Here is a 21,969-nt window from a genome sequence, read left to right as displayed (position 1 = left end):
GCATCTTCTAATGAAACACTTTTCGTACGGTTTTTAAATACAGTATGTAACATTCTTATTCGTACACACGGATTTTCAAAGAAAAACCTTTAATATCTGAAAGGAAATACACTCTTTTGAAATTCTTTCTTTACAATTCAATAACTAATATCATTAGGAACATAAAATCTTACCCAAATTCTGTATAACCAATGACAATAATAAATTAAATGAAACTGAAAGAGAAACATGCCATTTTTTGTACAACTTTTCTATTCGTACACTTAATAATATAAAAGAAAAAAGTATATTCAGAGCAAATTGACTGACAGTTCTAATACTTTGATGCTTATCCTTTGGCTTTAATTACTGCTTGACACCTGTTCTTCATAGAATTAACCAGTTTCCGACATGTTTCAGAGCTTATTTTATTCCACTCGGCTTGCACAACAGTTTTCAAATCTTGTTTGGACTTGACGCCTGCTTTATGGACTCGCCTTTTTAAAATTGCCCATAAATGCTCAATGGGATTTAACTCTGGACTCTGAGATGGTGTTTGTAGTAGTTTGGGCACATTCCATATTTGCCAATTCATGTTAACTCGCGCCTTATTCTTACTGTCATTGTCTTGTTGGAATCTGTAGATGGCCGGCATGTCCATTTTTTGGGCACTCTGCTTTACATTGTACTTCAGTATGTCCAAATAGATATATGCATCCATGATACCATCAATAAACTGGATGGTACCAAAACCTTTGGACGACATACAGCTCCAAATCATTAATGACCCACCACCGTGTTTAACTGTTGGAACTGTGTTAATGTGATCATTGTTTTTATTTGATTTTCTCCATACCCTATTTATCCCATCTGACCCGTATATATTAATCGTGGACTCGTTTGACCATATGACACTATCCCAAAATTCCTGGTCCTTGTGGATGTGCTCTCTCGCGAATGAAAGTCTATTCCTGCGATTCACCTTATTTACATACGGCCTCTTTCGTGGTATTCTGCCATGATATCTATGCTTCCACAAGGCAAGTCGGGCAGTTTGATCGGACATCATCTTGCCAGCAACATTTTCTACTAACGGTCGTAACTGAGGAACACTTAGTCGGGGTTTTTCTCGCACTCTTTTTAAAATAAAGCTTTCATCACGTTTATTCAAGCGTCTCTCTTTTGGTTTTCTCGGCACATTCTGTGTTGAACCTTCGTCTCTAAATTTGTTTACTATGTATTGAAATGTGGAGTGTGACTTATTGACTGTTCGTCTAATTTTTCTGAACGAATAACCTCTAAGAGCCAAATTTAAAATAACATCCTTCAGATCGGAACTAAGTTCCTTCACCTTGCCCATTTTGAACACGCTGATAGATACACGATAGGCCTACAACAATACCTACGACAGCATTCCGCTTGACGGGGAACGCGCCTGCATGTTCAAACTTGTTACAAAGTTGCAAACTGCACGAAATCGCCTGAATAGCGGTAGCTCTGTATGCGAGGAAGATTGACACTCTTGCCTGTACGAATAACAATGTTGCATGAAACAGCGTTTTTTTCTCTTTTCACACAAATTATATGCTCTGTTTATACACTTTGAACACACATTTTAATTGACATTTGTTGGTGAAACCTTCATTAACATTAATTTCAAAGTACATATAAAAATTAATTATATTTACTAGTAGATATGACATTTTTTCCTCGGAAATTCTATGTGTACGAATAACAATTTTACATACTGTAAACTGTATTACTCGATACGAACTTGTCAATTCAATTACATAAACTTCACTACATTCAAAGTGCCACAATTGTGGAATATACAACCAACTAAAGTTACCGTATTTTATTGACACTTCCTTGCTCCTAAAATACTTATTTGGAAATTTCACTTGAGCGGATTTCACTGCTCGGGAAAGCGTGAGAACCCCTTTCTAAATAAAATCTTTCCTTTGCAATGATGCTTAGATTTTCTTGCCTCCGTCACAAGACATTAAATTGAAAGTTGTTGAGTTGCAACACTACACCACGAAAAGTGAAGTCATCGCATGCCTGAAGCTATGTAACGTCTATTATAAATTTAGTACCTTTCTCTTAGAGAATTACCATTAACTTATTTTACAGTTTTACCGTTAGATGTCAGCCTTATCGGCTCTCCACGGATTTACGGCAAACTCCCCCTCCTCACTCTATTCGTGGAGACTCCGACCAGCAAGCATCTCTCTTTTATCACCCTTCAAGACAAGTAGTTGCTTGTTATTTCTTTGCAAGAGCAAACATGTTGGGTTCACTGCAGTGTTAACTGTCAAGTCTGCGATAATAGTACATGGAGAATAAGCATGTGATGTTTCTACAATCGAACGGCGATAGGATTTGGGAAGGGAAAGCATAGCCTCGGAACCAGTTTGTCTATGTCTCGTAAATGCAGCTAATTTGCTAATCCGAGTTCGTGAATGGTTCACCCAGTTATTGCAGGCCACACGGCAGTTGCCACAAGAAAGTAACATTGTGATTTTACCAGCTTAATTTCCACGATGTGTAACATGCAGAAACATGGAACTTAGCTGGGAGGACTTGAAATTGAAATAGGGTATGTTGAAGTAAAGAAAATAACCTAATTCTTTGGAATTAGTATAGTCCACGAAAATGTTGGATTTTCAAATTAACATAGTGTGATCTTAGGGAAAAGAACAAACTAATATGGTCACGCATGTTCGCTATTTACTATTTAATGCCATGGCGAACTTAACTAGAATCTACGTACACTCCCCAACATTTGCGTAGTTGCAAAAACAATATCCCTATTTAATAACAAATTAACTAATCGAATATTTTAGAAGGGCAAAATCTTGCAAGGCGGTATTCTCATGATGGCAATCTTGGCGAATCAGAATATAAAAGATACAATTTCTTGTGAAATAAGAGGCCAACTTGTATTAATCGAAATCCTCCTTTTCACAACCTTGATTCCATTTTTAAACATTTTAATTAACGAGCATCTGGAAATTTTATGACGCAATGCAATATAACTTAACAGAACCGTTAGAGTGATATTTTAGGAGAATACGTCTCATTCTTATCTCGCATGCTCAGAACGAAAAATTACGTGACAAACTATATATATATATATATATATATATATATATATATATATATATATATATATATATATATATTAAGAAAGTGTAAATGTAATTGTGGTATTGAGTAAGAAACAAGAGTATGAATTTTAATCTCGAAATAACTAAATTTAATTGCATCCTGGCACATAAAAATCTTGAACACGAATATATTGTATTTTTAAAGGTCCAATCAAATTATATCTATTACTGTATTATCCTTTTATGCATAAATGGTAAGCTGTGATTCGCATTAAAAAAATATGTAGAACAACAACCTTTTTCATGATTTAAAAGCAAATGCATAAGTAAAAAAGTATCACAAATAATTTATGTTTTGGTAACCTAATACATATATATTTGGTAAATTGTGGTGTGGTTTTTCTTTATGTTTTTTCAACCTAAAAGAAAACACGCAGCAAGCACAATTTTATAACTCAGAGTATTCTAGTTTGGTTACTCTTAGTCTATTTGCCTAGATACGAAAATGAAATGCGACCGGGAAGAAGCACGTTACAGGTACCGTATCTCAGTTTACATACAAAGCGACTACGTAACCCAGTGATCCAAGATATAAGAAACCTTCTGTTTTCTCCACTCGCTGCTCAAGACACGCCACGCCACGTTGGTGTGCACATTGAAGGGTGATATCTTAGGTGGATACGTCTCATTCTAATCTCGCATGCTCAGAACGGAAAATGACGTGCAAACTTTATGCATAAATGATAAGCTGTGATTCGCATTAAAAAAATGTAGAACAACAACTTTTTTCATGATTTAAAAGCAAATGTATAAGTAAAAATGTATCACAAATAATTTACGTTTTGGTAACCTAATACATATATATTTGGTAAAATGTGGTGTGGTTTTTCTATATGTTTATCCAACCTAAAAAGAACACGCAGCAAGCACAATTTTATAACTCGGAGTATTCTAGTTTGGTCGCTGTTAGTCTATTTGCTTAGATACGAAAATGAAATGCGACCGTGAAGAATCACGTTACAGGTACTGTATCTCAGTTTTACATACAAAGCGACTCCGTAACCCAGTGATCCAAGATATAAGAAACATTCTGTTTTGTCTACTCGCTGCACAAGACACGCCACGCCACGTTGGTGTGCACATTGAAGGGTTGCTCATGCATGTTAAACTCATTCAACAAGGGAGAAACTCCCAAACAGGTAAATGGAAGGTAATTTGGGCTGGGAATATTTGATGTTTTGTAAAAATGGCAAACAATATTTAAGTATAATTAGAAAAATGCATTGTTGTTTTAAGTGTCCGGTACTTTCAAATTGAATGTGTCAACTTTAATTATCTCAAACAGGTTTCTAACCTTGCCAACGACTGATAAGGTATGTAGAGAGACGATGAGCCAATATGTTTACCTTTCTGAGAAAAGCAGGTGTTTTTGTCGTGTCTGAGGTAATTTCTAGACTATTCCTACCCTACTCTCTAATGTGTTGTCTGTCCCAGCGCAGGTCCCTTTACAAGTTTAATTTAAATTTTTTCACTAGTTACCGTTTGCAACCCTTTTTTATTTTTAGATAAGAGTATGTGTGAGAGGGGTTTTCCAGGTAAAACACTGAAGGGTTCAAATTGACCATACGTGCCGATGCAACCAAACATTTAAAACGAAGTCAATCAATCCAGTTATCCTGAAGTGTGGGTACACGTATCACAAGTTCAATTTTTCTTTACTTTTCAACTTTTCCACTAATTCATCACTATAAATTCTTATTTTTATTTCTCCCAGTACTCTATTGTATTGCGCTGTACTGGCAACATGCCATTCTTCGCTACCACTAACCTTGTTGATAATTGTAATTTGTTTACTTCTAACTACTTTTCACCCTTTATATTTTTCGCTACGTACACTAATAATGGATTAATCAATGGAACAGGAATCTTCAGGAACTGACAATCAAAATACGGACTTGATATACGTTAATGAAAATAATATTGTGTTTACTTTCAGGATTCATTTCATATATACTTTTAGTTTTCAACTATGATAATTTGTCTATAAAATGCAAATAATAGCACGCATTATCTTCCATAACATATCGTAACCTAACCTACTCTAAATCTAGCATAACTCCGGATCCGATTGACATCCTATTTTAAAATCTTGCACTGTTACATAGCTCTAATATATGTGTGACGTATATTGTTATATATATATAAATTGAGAGACTCGTTTTTGAGGAAATAGTTACCAAAATTTTAATTTTACAAATGTCAGTTGTTCTCCAGTATCTCCAGTTGCGATACGTGTTAAGAGGCCGACATATTATTATATAATAGTCTATTAAAGATTATTCTATTAGTTATAATTTCAAAAAATGATGTTGAAAATATGAAAAATAAACGAAACCAACCAACCAACCATCGCCCTCCCGCCCACCATCGCCAACCAACCAACCGTTAGCCCTCCCGCCCACAATCACCAACAAGCTAACCGTTTGCTCTCCCACCCACCATCGCCAACCAGCCATCCGTATGCATACCCACCCACCATCGCCAACCAGCCATCCGTTTGCCCACCCGCCCACCACCGCCAAGCAACCAACTCAGGACCCTTCCACCTTACGAACCTACCCACCAACCAACTGTAAACACACATGGGTTGTTAATTGAACAAAGACAGATCGCGACCGCGTCACACCAAATCTTGCATCGAGTTTCCACAACGCTAAAAACAAGCCACTTCACCGTCATCAAAGACACATGTGCCGTTTTTCTCTCCACTTCCACACTCGCAGCACAATTTCAACACTCGATTAATAATACCACTGGTAAATATGCGATATCGCCCTAACTGATTTCTTCTAATTTACAGGAGAAAGTACTTACTAAAATGAGTATCTTTAGGATTCAGGACGTTCTTGGAGGTATTTTCTTTCACGGAAGGTAAAAACTTCGTATTTTAATGTTGCCGAACAAAAATTAATCACTTTTTGCGTAAGAAATTGGCATTGCCTGCCACATTATGCCGTTGTTTCCATTGTGTGCGTGCAGATGCGAGAGCGTTGAAAGTCTGCAATGTTTCCAAACGTTCCATCTTTTTACTAAAATTTCTATTTTTAACTATATTCACCGCGCTTTCTTTTTTCGATGAATTTAGGTGTGAAATGAGTGCTAATGGAACCTAACCTAACAGGCCTAACCTAACCTTGTGTGAATGGTTTGTGGGGCTATTCGTGGAAGTTTTTTGGGACTAACGTCAATGGTTCGTGGGGCTACCTATGGATGGATTTTGGGGTAACGTCAATGGTTTGTGGGGCTACCCGTGGATGGCTTTTGGGGCTAATGTGCATGGTTTGTGGAGGTAAACATGAAACAAAACGAAATAGTACGTAATATTCCGTCACGAAGGTTTGAAACACTGCTTGAGCACTGGAAATCGACAAAACACCAGCTGGCGCGTCATGACGTGCGATGATCTATTACGAGTGCACGCCATATTGTCTATTACAGAAGCGCAACAAGTAAGACAAATAATCAATCGTAACATGAAAAGTTGACAGTATTTTATGGAAAAAGGCACCTTAAAGAATGTTCCGCAAGGTAAAATAGGTAAGTACCAGTGGTAAAATTAAGGAAATAAATGAGTGAAAGGTGTCCAAGCGTTATAGCATATCTACCACACTACCTTCTTAATTGTTAAATACATTATAGGATTGCGTGTTCAGAATCATTATAACAACGATGAAAGATATTGTTCGAAATCTCCAACTACAACGCAAACACGCAACGCAATTTCCTGTACTCTTTTTATGTTACCTTCCGTAGGCACTACTTTTAAAATGCATCAGTCATTAAGCATACTGTGATTTGTACACCAGCAGAGGAGGACTGTTACTTCAGCTTTGATTCTGTAAAGCCAGTCTCACACGGTAAGTCTTCCCTTCCCGACCCACTTCCGACTCGAAACTATCATCAGATAGTTTACGTGTTCAGTTCTCGAAACAGCAAAATTGGGCTTACAAGATCCATAAAATTGCTTCTTATCTAATGGCTACCGCTCAAACACGGCACACCACGTCGCAAGTTATGATTCTAATAAGCTGGTGAAGATAAGGGAAAATAATGTTTTCTCTAAAAAGAATAAGAGAAATGCATTGGCACTGTTGAAAAATGCAGCATATGTATCCCGTGGCAAAGAATATGATTTTATAACATATGGTCATTTCTAGTTGATATAGTGCCGGTACTTTACGGACACACTAGCATAAAGTATATTTCGATAGAAGTTGCATCTTCTAATGAAACACTTTTCGTACGGTTTTCAAATATACTGTATTACCCGATACGATCTTGTCAAATCAATTACATAAACTTCACAACATTCAAAGTGCGACAATTGTGGAATATTCAACCATTTTAGTTACCGTATTTCATTGACACTTCCTTGCTCCTAAAATATTTATTTCGAAATTTCACTTGAGCGGATTTCACTGCTCGGGAAAGCGTAAGAACACCTTTCTAAATAAAATCTTTCCTTTATGATGATTATTAGATTCTCTTGCCTCCGTCACAAGACATTAAATTGAAAGTTGTTGAGTTGCAACACTACATCACGAAAAGGGAAGTCATCGCATGCCTGAAGCTATGTAACGTCGATTATAAATTTAGTACCTTTCTCTTAAAGAATTACCATTAACTTATTTTACAGTTTTACCGTTAGATGTCAGCCTTATCGGCTCTCCATGGATTTACGGCAAACCCTCCTCACTCTATTCGTGGAGACTCCGACTAGCAAGCAACTCTCTTTTATCACCCTTCAAGACAAGTAGTTGCTTGGTATTTCTTTGCGAGAGCAAACATGTTGGGTTCACTACAGTGTTAATTGTTAAGTCTGAGATAAAAGTACTTCGAGAATAAGAATGTGATGTTTCTACAATCGTACGGCGATAGGATTTGGGAAGGGAAAGCATCAACTCGGAACCAGTTTGTCTATGTGTTGTAAATGCATATATACATATATAATATATATAATACATATATATTTTGTAAATTGTGGTGTGGTTTTTCTATATGTTTATTCAAATTAAAAAAAAACACGCAGCAAGCACAATTTTATAACTCGGAGTATTCTAGTTTGGTCGCTGTTAGTCTATTTGCCTAGATACGAAAATGAAATGCGACCGGGAAGAAGCACGTTACAGGTACTGTATCTCATTTTTACATAAAAAGCGACTCCGTAACCCAGTGATGCAAGGTATAAGAAACCTTCTGTTTTGTCTACTCGCTGCACAAGACACGCCACGCCACGTTGGTGTGCACATTGAAGGGTTGCTCATGCATGTTAAACTCATTCAACAAGGGAGAAACTCCCAAACAGGTAAATGGAAGGTAATTTGGGCCGGGAACATTTGACGTTTTGTAAAAATGGCAAACAATATTTAAATATACTAAGAAAATTGCATTGTTGTTTTAAGAGTCTGGTACTTTCAAGTTGAATGTGTCAACTTTAATTATCTCAAACAGGTTTCTAACCTTGCAAACGACTGGTAAGGTATGTAGAGAGACGATGAGCCAATATGTATACCTTTCTGGGAAAAGCAGGTATTTTTGTCGTGTCTTAGGTAATTTCTACACTATTCCTACCCTACTCTCTAATGTGTTGTCTGTCTCAACGCAGGTCCCTTTACAAGTTTAATTTTAAATTTTTCACGAGTTACCCTTTGCACCCCTTTTTTTATTTTTAGATCAGAGTATGTGTGAGAGGTGTTTTCCACGTAAAACACTGAAGGGTTCAAATTGGCCATACGTGCCGATGCATCCAAACATTTAAAACGAAGTTAATCAATCCAGTGATCCTGAAGTGTGGGTACACGTATCACACGTTCAATGTTTCTTTACTTTTCAACTTTTCCACTAATTCATCACTAGAAATTCTTATCTTTATTTCTCCCAGTACTCTATTGTATTGCGATGTACTGGCAACATGCCATTCTTCGCTACCACTAACCTTCTTGATAATTGTAATTTGTCTACTTTCAACTACTTTTCACTCTTTGTATTTTTCGCTACGTACACTAATAACGGAGTTATCTATGGAACAGGAATATTCAAGAACTGACAATTAAAATACGGACTTGATATACGTTAATGAAAATAATATTGTGTTTAATTTTCAGGATTCATTTCATATATACTTTTAGTTTTCAACTATAATAATTTGTCTATAAAATGCATATAATAGCACGCATTATCTTCCATAACATATCGTAACCTAACCTAATCTAAATCTAGCATAACTCCGGATCCGATTGACATCCTTTTTTTAAAATCTTGCACTGTTACTTAGCTCTAGTATATGTATGACGTATGTTGTTATATATATATATATATATATATATATATATATATATATATATATATAAATTGAGAGACTCGTTTTTGAGGAAGTAGTTACCAAAATTTCAATTGCACAAATGTCAGTTGTTCTCCTGTATCTCGAGTTGCGATACGTCTTAAGACGCCGACATTCTATTATATACTTGTCTATTACTGATTATTCTATTAGTTATAATTTCAAAAAATGATGTTGAAAATATGAAAAATAAACGAAACCAACCAACCAACCACCGACCCTCCCGCCCACCATCCCCAACCAGCCAGACGTTAGCCCTTCCGCCCACCATCGCCAACCAGCCATCCGTTTCCCCACCCGCCCGCCATCACCAACCACCCAACCGATTGCCCACCCGCCCAACATCACCAACCACCCAACCGATTGCCCACCTGCCCACCACCGCCAAGCAGCCAACTCAGGACCCTTCCACCTTACGAACCTACCCACCAACCAACTGTAAACACACATGGGTTGTTAATTGAACAAAGACAGATCGCGACCGCGTCACACCAAATCTTGCATCGAGTTTCCACAACGCTAAAAACAAGCCACTTCACCGTCATCAAAGCCACATGTGCCGTTTTTCTCTCCACTTCCACACTCGCCGCACAATTTCAACACTCGATTAATAATACCACCGATAAATATGCGATATCGCCCGGACGGATTTCTTCAAATTTACAGGAGAAAGTACTTACTAAAATGAGTATCTTTAGCATTCAGGACGTTCTTGGAGGTATTTTCTTTCACGGAAGGTAAAAACTTCGTAGTTCAATGTTGCCAAACAAGAATTAATCACTTTTTGCCTATGAAATTGGCTTTGCCTGCCAAATTATGCCGTTGTTTCCATTCTATGCGTGCAGATGCGAGAGCGTTTAAAGTCTGCAGTGTTTCCAAACGTGCCATCTTTTTACTAAAATTTCCATTTTTAACTATGTTGGCCGCGCTTTCTTTTTCCGATGAATTTAGGTGTGAAATGAGTGCTAATGGAACCTAAAATAAAAGGCCTAACCTAACCTTGTGTGAAAGGTTTGTGGGGCTATTCGTGGATGTTTTTTGGGACTAACGTCAATGGTTTGTGGGGCTACCTATGGATGGATTTTGGGGCTAACGTCAATGGTTTGTGGGGCTACCCTTGGATGTTTTTTGGGGCTAATGTGCATGCTTTGTGGAGGTAAACATGAAACAAAACGAAATAGTACGTAATTTTCCATCACGAAGGTTTGAAACACTGCTTGAGCACTGGAAATCGACAAAACACAAGCTGGCGCGTCATGACGCGCGATGATCCATTACGAGTGCACGCCATATTGTCTATTACAGAAGCGGAACAAGTAAGACAAATAATCAATCGTAATATGAAAAGTTGGCAGTATTTTATGGAAAAAGGCACCTTAAAGAATGTTCCGCAAAGTAAAATAGGTAAGTACCAGTGGTAAAATTAAGGAAATCAATGTGTGAAAGGTGTTCGGGCGTTATCGCATATCTACCATACCACCTTCTCAATTGTTAACTACATTATAGGATTGCGTGTTCAGGATCATTGCAACAACGATGAAAGATATTGTTCGAAATCTCGAACCACAACGCAAACACGCAACGCAATTTCCTGAACTCTGTTTTTGTTACCTTCCGAAGGCACCACTTTTAAAATACATCAGTCATCCAGCATACTGTGATTTGTACACCAGCAGAGGAGGACTGCTACTTCAGCTTTGATTCTGTAAAGCAAGTCTCACACGGTAAGTCTTCCCTTCCCGACCCACTTCCGACTCGAAACTATCATAAGAAAGTTTACGTGTTCAGTTCTCGAAACAGCAAAAGTGGGCTCACAAGATCCATAAAATTGCTTCTTATCTAATGGCTACCGCTCAAACACGGCACACCACGTCGCAAGTTTTGATTCTAATAAGCTGGTGAAGATAAGGGAAAATAATGTTTTCTCTTAAAAGAATAAGAGAAATGCATTGGCACTGTTGAAAAATGCAGCATATGTATCCCGTGGCAAAGAATATGATTTTATAACATATGGTCATTTCTAGTTGATATAGTGCCGGTACTTTACGGACACACTAGCATAAAGTATATTTCGATAGAAGTTGCATCTTCTAATGAAACACTTTTCGTACGGTTTTCAAATATACTGTATTACCCGATACGAACTTGTCAAATCAATTACATAAACTTCACAACATTCAATGTGCGACAATTGTGGAATATACAACCATTTTAGTTACCGTATTTCATTGACACTTCCTTGCTCCTAAAATACTTATTTCGAAATTTCACTTGAGCGGATTTCACTGCTCGGGAAAGCGTAAGAACACCTTTCTAAATAAAATCTTTCCTTTATGATGATTATTAGATTCTCTTGCCTCCGTCACAAGACATTAAATTGAAAGTTGTTGAGTTGCAACACTACATCACGAAAAGGGAAGTCATCGCATGCCTGAAGCTATGTAACGTCGATTATAAATTTAGTACCTTTCTCTTAAAGAATTACCATTAACTTATTTTACAGTTTTACCGTTAGATGTCAGCCTTATCGGCTCTCCATGGATTTACGGCAAACCCTCCTCACTCTATTCGTGGAGACTCCGACTAGCAAGCAACTCTCTTTTATCACCCTTCAAGACAAGTAGTTGCTTGGTATTTCTTTGCGAGAGCAAACATGTTGGGTTCACTACAGAGTTAATTGTTAAGTCTGAGATAAAAGTACTTCGAGAATAAGAATGTGATGTTTCTACAATCGTACGGCGATAGGATTTGGGAAGGGAAAGCATCAACTCGGAACCAGTTTGTCTATGTGTTGTAAATGCAGCTAATTTGCTAATCCGAGTTCGTGAATGGTTCACCCAGTTATTGCAGGCCACACGTGCACACATCCTATTTTAAAATCTTGCACTGTTACTTAGCTCTAGTAGATGTACGACGTATATTGATATATATATATATATATATAAATTGAGAGACTCGTTTTTGAGGAAATAGTTACCAACATTTCAATTGCACAAATGTCAGTTGTTCTCCTGTATCTCGAGTTGCGATACGTCTTAAGAGGCCGACATACTATTATATAATTGTCTATGACCGATTATTCTATTAGTTATAATTTCCAAAAATGATGTTGGAAATATGAAAAATAAACGAAACCAACCAACCAACCATCGACCCTTCCACCCACCATCGCCAACCAGCCAGCCGTTAGCCCTCCCGCCCACCATCGCCAACCAGCCAACCGTTAGCCCTCCCGCCCACAATCAACAACCAGCCAACCGTTAGCTCTCCCGCCCACCATCGCCAACCAGCCAACCATTTGCCATCCCACCCACCATCGCCAACCAGCCATCCGTATGCCCACCCACCATCGCCAACGAGCTATCCGTTTGCCCACCGGCCGCCATCACCAACCACCCAACCGATTGCAGTAGTGTGTTTGGTACCATTATAAGGACACACATAGCGTAGAAAAGAAGAGGTCATTTGATTAAACAGCCCGATTTGCCCACACTTAAAATTATGCCAAGATGCCCATATTCCCCAATTCTTCAAGTGTGATATGCTCTTAATTCTAAGAATTTTGAATCCTAGTGTAGAAAAGAAGAGTTCATATGCCCCGATTTGCCCACACTTAAAATTATGTCAAGAGGGGGCATATAGCCCAATCGGCCATGTGTGTACATATTTAAATCTAAAGAATTTTGAATTCTAGTGTAGAAAAGAAGAACTCCCCTCAGACAGATTTGCCCATGTGTGTAAAAGCTACATCTCTCAGTTTGTTGTCTATAAACTTGTCAAAAATATGCCCCCCCTTGATATTGTTTTGGCTACGCTTAAAAACTAAGGCAAAAAGTCACTCTCACCCACCCACACCCATTTATATTTACTTCCGGTCCGGTAATAAGCAGAGCTCTTCTAGAATTGCTCTGTGACTCTCTCATTTCTTACATCATAAACATATGATTTTTCACCTATGAGAATAACACTACATATGGTGTCATCAGGGAGTGTATCGTGGAATTCACAGATAATTTTAATGTTTGTCCTGTCATTAACCACAACTTGTTTCCTTTTTGAAGTGTTGATGACAAACATGGGTCTCTGTGCTTTGAATTCATCTGGTGTGTAATACATGTCAGTATTGCCAGTAGTGACCCTTTTGTATGCTGTAAATGCTTCATATAATTTAAGGAAATCATCCTTGGAAATGTCTAAATTATAATTTTCTCTAGGGAATACCTCATTTCTGCCATTTTTAAGATAAATGTTCGTGATGTTGCAGTTATCAAATCTACTTGAATTTTTTTCCTGATTATTGTGTCTTCCAGTCTGAAGCAGTACCACCACAAAATCCGGCATGTCATATTGTATACTGGAGAATGAATTTGTAGCATCAAACTCATAATAAGTACCATTGGCAGGCTTCTGTACACATTGATATGTATAAAATTGTAAAGGTACTTGTGGATTTTTTATTATATCTGCTTTGTATTTAAGAGCATAACTGGCTTCATATTCAACAACTGGGATTCTTAGCTCCATAGTCTGAATAATGCATTTGCCTTCATCAGGTAGGGTATTAGGCAAAGCTTCCCCTGTAGAGTTTAATGTGCTGTACCTCATCAAAGCATTATTATCATTGGCAGCTCTTCTAAATGTGATTCTTAAACCACCCTTCCACATAATATCTTTGTAATCTGAGAAGAATCCTGGCAACAGGCGCATAGGGAACAGCACTGTGTGGCTATTAGATATAATTTTATCACCAGCCTCAAATCCACCTATTTTGTAGTAAGAAGCCTCGGTTTTGGATAATTTTAGTGTGGCCAAAGCTGTGGAGGTAATGCCGGGATAATCCACTCTGTTTATAACAACACCATGCTTTCTGATATCAATTTCAGAGAACAGATGTGGCACAAAATTGTCTACCAATCTTATATTTGAATTTCCCGGATAATCTGTTCCATCGAGCTTTACAACATCAAATTTGATGTATAGATCTGCTCTGTGGGGGTGTATAAAGCCATCCCCTACATCAAGATCAACTTCAATCTCTGTGTTGGGTTGATTTAAATTTGCAAATGTCCTCCTGTTTGGGGGGAATGATTGTAGCTCATAACTCTCAATATTTTCCATTTTTTTGTATGTATTTTTATTTAAATATTAATCTCTATGATTGCAGTTGTTGTGGCTCCAGCAAAATCAACTAATTCTTCTTTTTCATTAGTGACCATCAACTCAATGTTATCTATTCTATTATGGCACACAGGAAAATATAATGTTGGTGATGGAGTGTAGATGATGGGCTCCATAAATTCAGAATTAGGTTTAAATGTTGCAATGATGCCAGTTTGTTTGTGAGTGCCTATGCCATTTGATTTGGTGATCATACCCTCGGCCACATTACAGTGAATATTCAGAGTCTCTATGGCTAAGAATTTAGGTATATTAATAGCAGTGTGTTTGATGGCTGGTTCAAGTTTTGTGTTGTTCTCAAAGCCTAACAGCTCTCCTATAGTACCCAGATCCACTGTTTCTGTAGCAGATACAATCTCTACTCTGTGAGTGACAGAATTTTGACTTAATACTATACCTCTGGGTAATTGAGCATTTAGAGTGGACAGATTATACTGCCCTGGAGTGATGACAATTTTTTGATCCCCTACTGCAATTTTGTTGTTGTGGTGTGTAATATTAGGGATCAAGTACATGCCATAAAATGCTCTGAGAGCTATTGTTTTGGGATACACTATATCATCATGTAATTTGAGTTTCAATATTGAATTTTGGCTGGTGAGATGGAATACCCCCATGATGTTTTAAATACCACAAGGCTTTTTGAAAATTTTCAATTGACGGTTTATTTATTTGAGACATATATCTGAGAACAGATAAACACAAATGTCCACAATTAACATCTTTGAAGTTTTGAACACGGGCATTATTGTAATAAAGATTAGCTGATTTTTGATATTTTACTAAATTTTGAGGTGGAACACCTCCAAATGAATCAAACACAAATGCCTCATCTTTTAAATATTTAAGATAACAAATCCAGTGAGTGCCCTGATTTTTGTACTTATCCAAATTAACAATGCCACACTCTTTGTTGAGTGGTTGTTCTGGTAAAGAATCAGACATGTACACACCTCTAAAATTTTTGATGCCCAGTGGCTTGATTAAAGCTTCAATATCTTGGTTTGTAAGCGGCTCTTGTTTTTTTAAACTTATTCATGGCTCTCTTAACACCTTTGCCTTGTTTCTCCATGGCCAGGTTATGGCGCTTTATTTCATCTAATTCTGCCTTATTTTTCTTGGCATCTATTACTGTTTTTGCTATGGCAGCTGATCCCCCAGCCAAGCTCCCAACAGCCCCAAGTGCTGCTAAGATGGCCGGGATAGTAAATATGAAACCCCCCACATGTGATTTTTTCTAGATTGTTGTAATTTTTTTAATTGGGGGTACTAAGCAACAATTTCATACCATGGCCCTTGGCAAGGCAAGAGCTTTTTATCTTGCGCTGCTTTTTGGTTAAAAGACTATCAATAGTTTTAAGAGATTTAAGACCTGCATAAGGTATTTGATACATAACACCCTTGGCCTTCATTGTAGGTTTATTATATACATATTCACAGCCCCCACCCCAGTTTTTTTTGGTGTTCATAGCTATGGTGGTCCCCAATGCTGCTATTCTTTCACTCAAAGAAGCATCTTTGCTTACAAATCTACCAAATGCAGCCTCTTCTAATTTTTTGTCTGCAACATGTCTCTTGTCAAGATCAGAATGTGTGTTGTATGCTATGTCATGGTCTCTATAAGCAGCATCTAGGGGATTAACACCAGGATCACCTCTGTTTAATCTATGGTCCAATTTTGTGCCTGGACTACAATACTGATAGCCTGGAATGTGTAGTTCAAATGGCAGCTTGTTTATAATGTCATTAACCAGTCCCCGGCCCTCAGAAATATTCCAAAATTTAGGTGGTAGAGTATTAATAATTTTTATAAGATATCCAATCCCCTTAGTGTCATTCTCTATAAAATTAGACAATTTTGTGCTTATCATGTCCATAATTCCAACCTTTTCATTGTAAAAATTGTGGTTGCCAGCATTTTCCTCCTCAGCTATCACCAATAACCTATCTACAAGTTTCCTGACATCATCAACCCACACAAATTCTTTAGGCAGGGTGTTGTATTGTTTGATCCCACTGCCAGTCTTGATCTGTGACCATATGGGCTTGATTAAATTGTTGTATTTTGCTCCACTGCTAGACTTGACTCTTTTTTGTGTGGGATCATTGTTCTGGTATAGAGCATCTGATTTTATTAATATTTCTTTGTAATGCTCATAATCTTGATCTGTATAGCTGCCAGGTCTTTTCCTATTCATCAGTTCCCACAATCCAGGTGTGCCAGGATATTTAACAAAACCACCTTTTTCTCCAAGATGAGATTCTGAATATACAATGAGGTCATCTCCCATAAATGTTACTCTGAAATTGCCAATTCTATGTATGATGCTACAATCACGCTCTGTGTCAGCATATAAGCCAAAGACCTCATCTTTATTGTCTTTAGGTGTGCTTAAATATTTTTGAGCAAGAAGACCCAATTCAATAGGATCCTGGGTAGCTACAATTCTTCGAGGAGCAACAGGACTAGGTGAATGAATACTGGAAAGTGGGGTGATTGGATAATCTAATATGTTCCTTGCAGCTACAGGTACAAGCTCTGTGATCAAATTTTGATTTTGCTCTGTAACAGTTTTGATATTTTTACCTAATTCACTAATAGCATCAATAATAGGCTGTTCTGTTTGTTTGTGTTGTTCATAAATTCCTCGGTTCTGTGATTTCCATCCCTTAAATCTTTTTACAAGATAATCTCTTAATTTAAGATCATCAATGATTGGCCTTTTCATGGTTATTTATATATGTTTCAATGTCTAGAAAATTGTTAATTTTATTTCTATATTTACCACTATTGGGTTTTCTTGTCATATCAATTGTGACAAACCCATAACTGTTTTGATTCCAGCACCTACTGCAAAACTTGGAAAAATCATTGTAGCTCAAGTCCCCACCTACATATTCATCATGTATGTGTTTGAGGTTGGTATGATCTTGATGAAACACACATATAAAATTGCTGTTGTCTCGGATCAGCTGCTTCGGTATTTTAGAAAAAGTCTGTGCCAGGTAGAAGCAATCAATGTTTTTGTGTCGGCCCTGTGTAAAGAAATTTCTAACCTTGTTTTGATTATCCAGTATAATGTCATCAAACACAACAACAGAATTATCGAGACATTCATGGAGTGGCTTAACATCTGATTCAAAAGTGGCAATATCCAATCCATCATATAGCTTCATCAGCTGCTGATATTTTAATTGTTCCAAGCTCTTAGAGAAAACATACAAGTGCATGTTTTTCCAGTCTAACCAGTTAGGTGCCAATAAAAAATTATCAATCATTAGTGTAGTTTTACCACAAGCTGATGGCCCAACAATAAGACATCTAATTTTATCAGGCAGCAACTTGCCATTTCTCTTAATCTGCTGTTCAGGTTCTGGCAGCCTTTTTATAACATCCCAGGTGCTCATATTATAACTATGTCTGCATCGATCCAGCTGTGTTCTGGGAGTCCTAGCAATTTGACAAGTAACTTGTTGCCTTTTCTGCGAATGATTTTTTCTATGAGATATGTGTCAGGCTGTTTAGTTTTGTTGAGTTCTTCTTCATAGAACCGGCCTTCGAGAATTTCTCCTCGGTGGTCTTTTATTATATATGTGTTAAGAATCCCAGGTTTAATTTGAACCACTGTAAATAATTCAGTGCTCCAGTTTCTTGTAAAGCCTCTTTTGAATAAGTGCTTATATTTGCTGATTCTTACTTGATCACCCACCTTGTAATTGGCCTTTCTTGTTGTTGGCTGGTATCTAGGATAATAAACAGTCCTGATCAATTTTTGCTCATCAGATGAAGTTACTTCAGAGGGTTTCATGTTGATTGTGGAATGGACCGAATTGTTATATTTATGTAGAAGTTCTGGAAGAATATTAAGCCATTTATAATTACCTTGAAGTGTAAATTGTTTATACATAAGATTTTTTAGGGTTTTGTTGAATCTCTCTACAATTGAGGCTTTGAGATCACTGTAACTCGAATAATGTTGTATTGACTGGCTTTTAATAAATTGTTGGAACACAGAATTATAAAATTCTTTGCCATTATCTGTTTGCAAATAGCGCGGTGATCTTCCACTCTGATTGATGATTGTCCTGAAGGCTTCTGTAACACATTTTCCAGTCTTGGATTTGAGTGGCACAGCCCAGGCAAATTTTGAAAATGTATCTATGACAGTGAGTAGATACTTGTAGCCCTTGTTGATTTTGTCTAAGTTTTTCAGCTGTCCACTTGCCATCTCAATCAAGTCGCTCTGCCATAAATCATCTATGCCTTTTGTGACTACTGGCAGTCTCTTATAATTATGTCTGGCTTGTCTGTGTAATTCATCAACAATAATTTGTCTAGACATAATATGAAAACAAGAATATTGCAACTATGGGGTGTTCAGCAGCTGATACTACAGGATTTTCTAAATATAATTTGTCTCCTATTTGTATATGAAATTCCAGAGAGCCATCATCTTCAGCATAAGATGTTTGTAATGTATTGGGATCTGTAAAATCCTCTAACTCTACACTGGTGATTTTTGGTTTGTTGTCAGCATTTGTTATTGATAAGGTGGGGTAGTGGTGTGCCTGTGGTTGTAGCCAATATTTGATCTTGATTGGTCTAAGTGTGCCCCCAACAAAAAACTGGTAATAAAATTGTGCAGGGGACAGCATATATATTTTGCCACCTGGTGTAAATGGTGAATCATATTCTTCGTTGGGGATGCTGTACAATTCAAGAATTACTGTATGTTTAGGATTCTCGATTATGCCTTTTATTTCTTTTTCTGCTGTAAGCAATCTGCTTGTTACAGATTCAAGGTGCTCATTGATGGTCCTAACAACATCATCATGGCCTGGCTTGATTTTTATGTCCACAACAAGTTTCTTGTATTGTTGCACAATCTCTTGAAGCTGGGTGGCAAAAACAGACAGAGCATTTGCTTGATTGGATTACATGGTCCCTAACTGTTGCTTGATATTAGCTACAATTTGTTGCAAATTTTCAATAACTGCCAATTTTGAATTTTGAGCAGTAAGATCATGGACCTGTCTTCTGATATCCTCAAACAGGGCATGCAGTTCATTAATATGTTGATTAGTTGGTAGAGTGGCCACTGTCTGAGTAAGTTGTTTGATCTCTGTCTGGATATTCTTGATATCTTCTGATTTCAATATGCGATTCACAGCTCTCTTAATATTTTTAAGTTCCTGTGATGTAGGCAGATTTGTTACAGTATTTTGCAAAGATTCAAGTGCCAATTTCACATTATTTAATTCAGAAGCATCAGCCACATTTTGCATAGCATTTTGGAGCAGGGCTATATCTGCCTGAGTGGGTGTTGATTGTTGTAAAATTTCAAGTTTTGTTTGGATATCATCGATCAAGTGATGAAAATGAGATAGCTCAGATTTAGTGTTGAGGTTTTCAAGCTTTGTGATCTGTTGCTGGACACTGACAAGTGTGTCTACAATACCAGGCAGGCGAGATTCTAGAGATTCTTGTACACTTGTCAAATCACTTTGCACTGCTGCTATTGTACCCTCAAGATGGGTTATGGTACTTTGAATTTTTCCAAAATCTTCATATGTTTCAAGTTGCAGCTTAATGTTGGCAACACTCCGAGTTATTGCACTCAAAGCATCAGAAGATGGCAAGTTGTTCATAAAATTTTCAAGTGTCTCAATTTTTTCTTTAACCTCGGCTATGGCATTGTTCAGAGGGTCCAGATTAGGTATTTGGAGTGATTGAATCTGTTCTTTTAGAGTGGAAATCACTAGATCAAAATCTTCTTGTGATTTTATGCTTTTGACAATTGTTTGGAGCTGTGCTGGACATTATTTATCTGCTCTTCCAATTGCTGTTTCAATTGCTCAGAGTTGGTGGCCTGGGTCTTAAATTTGGCTTGAAGAGCTGCTACAGCTTCTTCTAAACTTTGAAAATTATCCAATGTTGCCAGGTCAGTATATTTCTGAAGCAGCACTTTGAGTTCTGAATCAATTTTAAGAAGAGGGTCCATGCATTGTGATTGTAAATTTGTAATTTCTAGTTGAAGACTGGCATTCATTGTGGTTTGTAAAGCTTGCAAATCACTTCTTAATTTCTTGACTCTGACATCAAGCATCAGAATCTCATCACTGTGATCTTCATGTCTTGTATGGCCAAATATATCATTAGGCATTTTGTTTTAGTGGTTATTTATTATTGAATAAAATTCTATAAAAAAGGTATAAGCTTGTCATAGGATCCCGGGACCTCAATATATAAGCAGTCACCAGCAGAAACAGTATATACAGTGCCAGAAATCATGTTTGAGTGCTTAATTCTATAAATATTTCTCCCTACTGAAATCTTGACATTGCCCTCAGGGGTTGTAATAAATTGCAATTGACCACCTACAGGTAATTGGTAATGATTTAAATTATTGTTAAATATGTACAATGTTTTACCTGTTTCATCATCAACATCTGTAAGTATGCTGTTCAGATGAATAATTAACAAAGCACTTAGTTTAGATATTATATCAGAAGAGGGTTGTGGTGTTGGCAGGTCCATAATAGCCTGTTTTTGAACCCAAATAAGTTCATAGGCATGTTTATTTATTTCAAATCATGCTCTGTAATTGGGCATTGATTACCACTTTTCAAATCACAATGACCCCATGGTAGAGTATGTATGCCACATGATAAAATGCATCTCTTGTCATCATGTGGGTCCAGAGCCACTTTTCTTACAATATTTGTAGTCAACAAGTGATCCACACTCTGAATTCTGGATTCTGATCTGATTGTGCTACATAATTTGAGGCAATTTTTGTAATCTTCAAATTCAAGCTCTTTGTCTACAGTCACTCTGCCAATGCCCTTGGCCTTTTTGGAAACAGCGCCACTACATGTTTCAAAACTGTACATCTTGGCCCTTAACCCAGCAAATGCCACAATAACATCACCAAGTGTCTCATCTTTTAACTTGCCAGGCACTTTTTTGTTGTGGTGTTTAATTTTTGAATGTTCAGTGGTATCAAAATATTTAAACAATTCAGGCTGTGCTATATCTTGATAAACATCTTCTGTTTGAATATCATGAACAAAACTATCTGTGCCCATGTACATCAGTTTTACACGATCGTTATAAAAAGGCTTCAACACATTATAAAACAATTTTAACATGTGTAATTTGGCCAATTCCAGTATCACAGCCCCTACATAAATAGGCTTATCAAACTTAATCTTTGTTTTTTTTCATGTTGAAAAGTGCCATATTATCATCATATATTCTTCTGTAATTCAAGTTTGGCTTTGCTATCAATTTTTTTCTCC

This window comes from Lepisma saccharinum, unplaced genomic scaffold (assembly GCF_977018435.1).
Source record: "Lepisma saccharinum unplaced genomic scaffold, izLepSacc3.1 HAP1_SCAFFOLD_126, whole genome shotgun sequence".
Lineage (NCBI taxonomy): Eukaryota > Metazoa > Arthropoda > Insecta > Zygentoma > Lepismatidae > Lepisma > Lepisma saccharinum.
Note: the sequence above shows the minus strand (reverse complement) of the source record.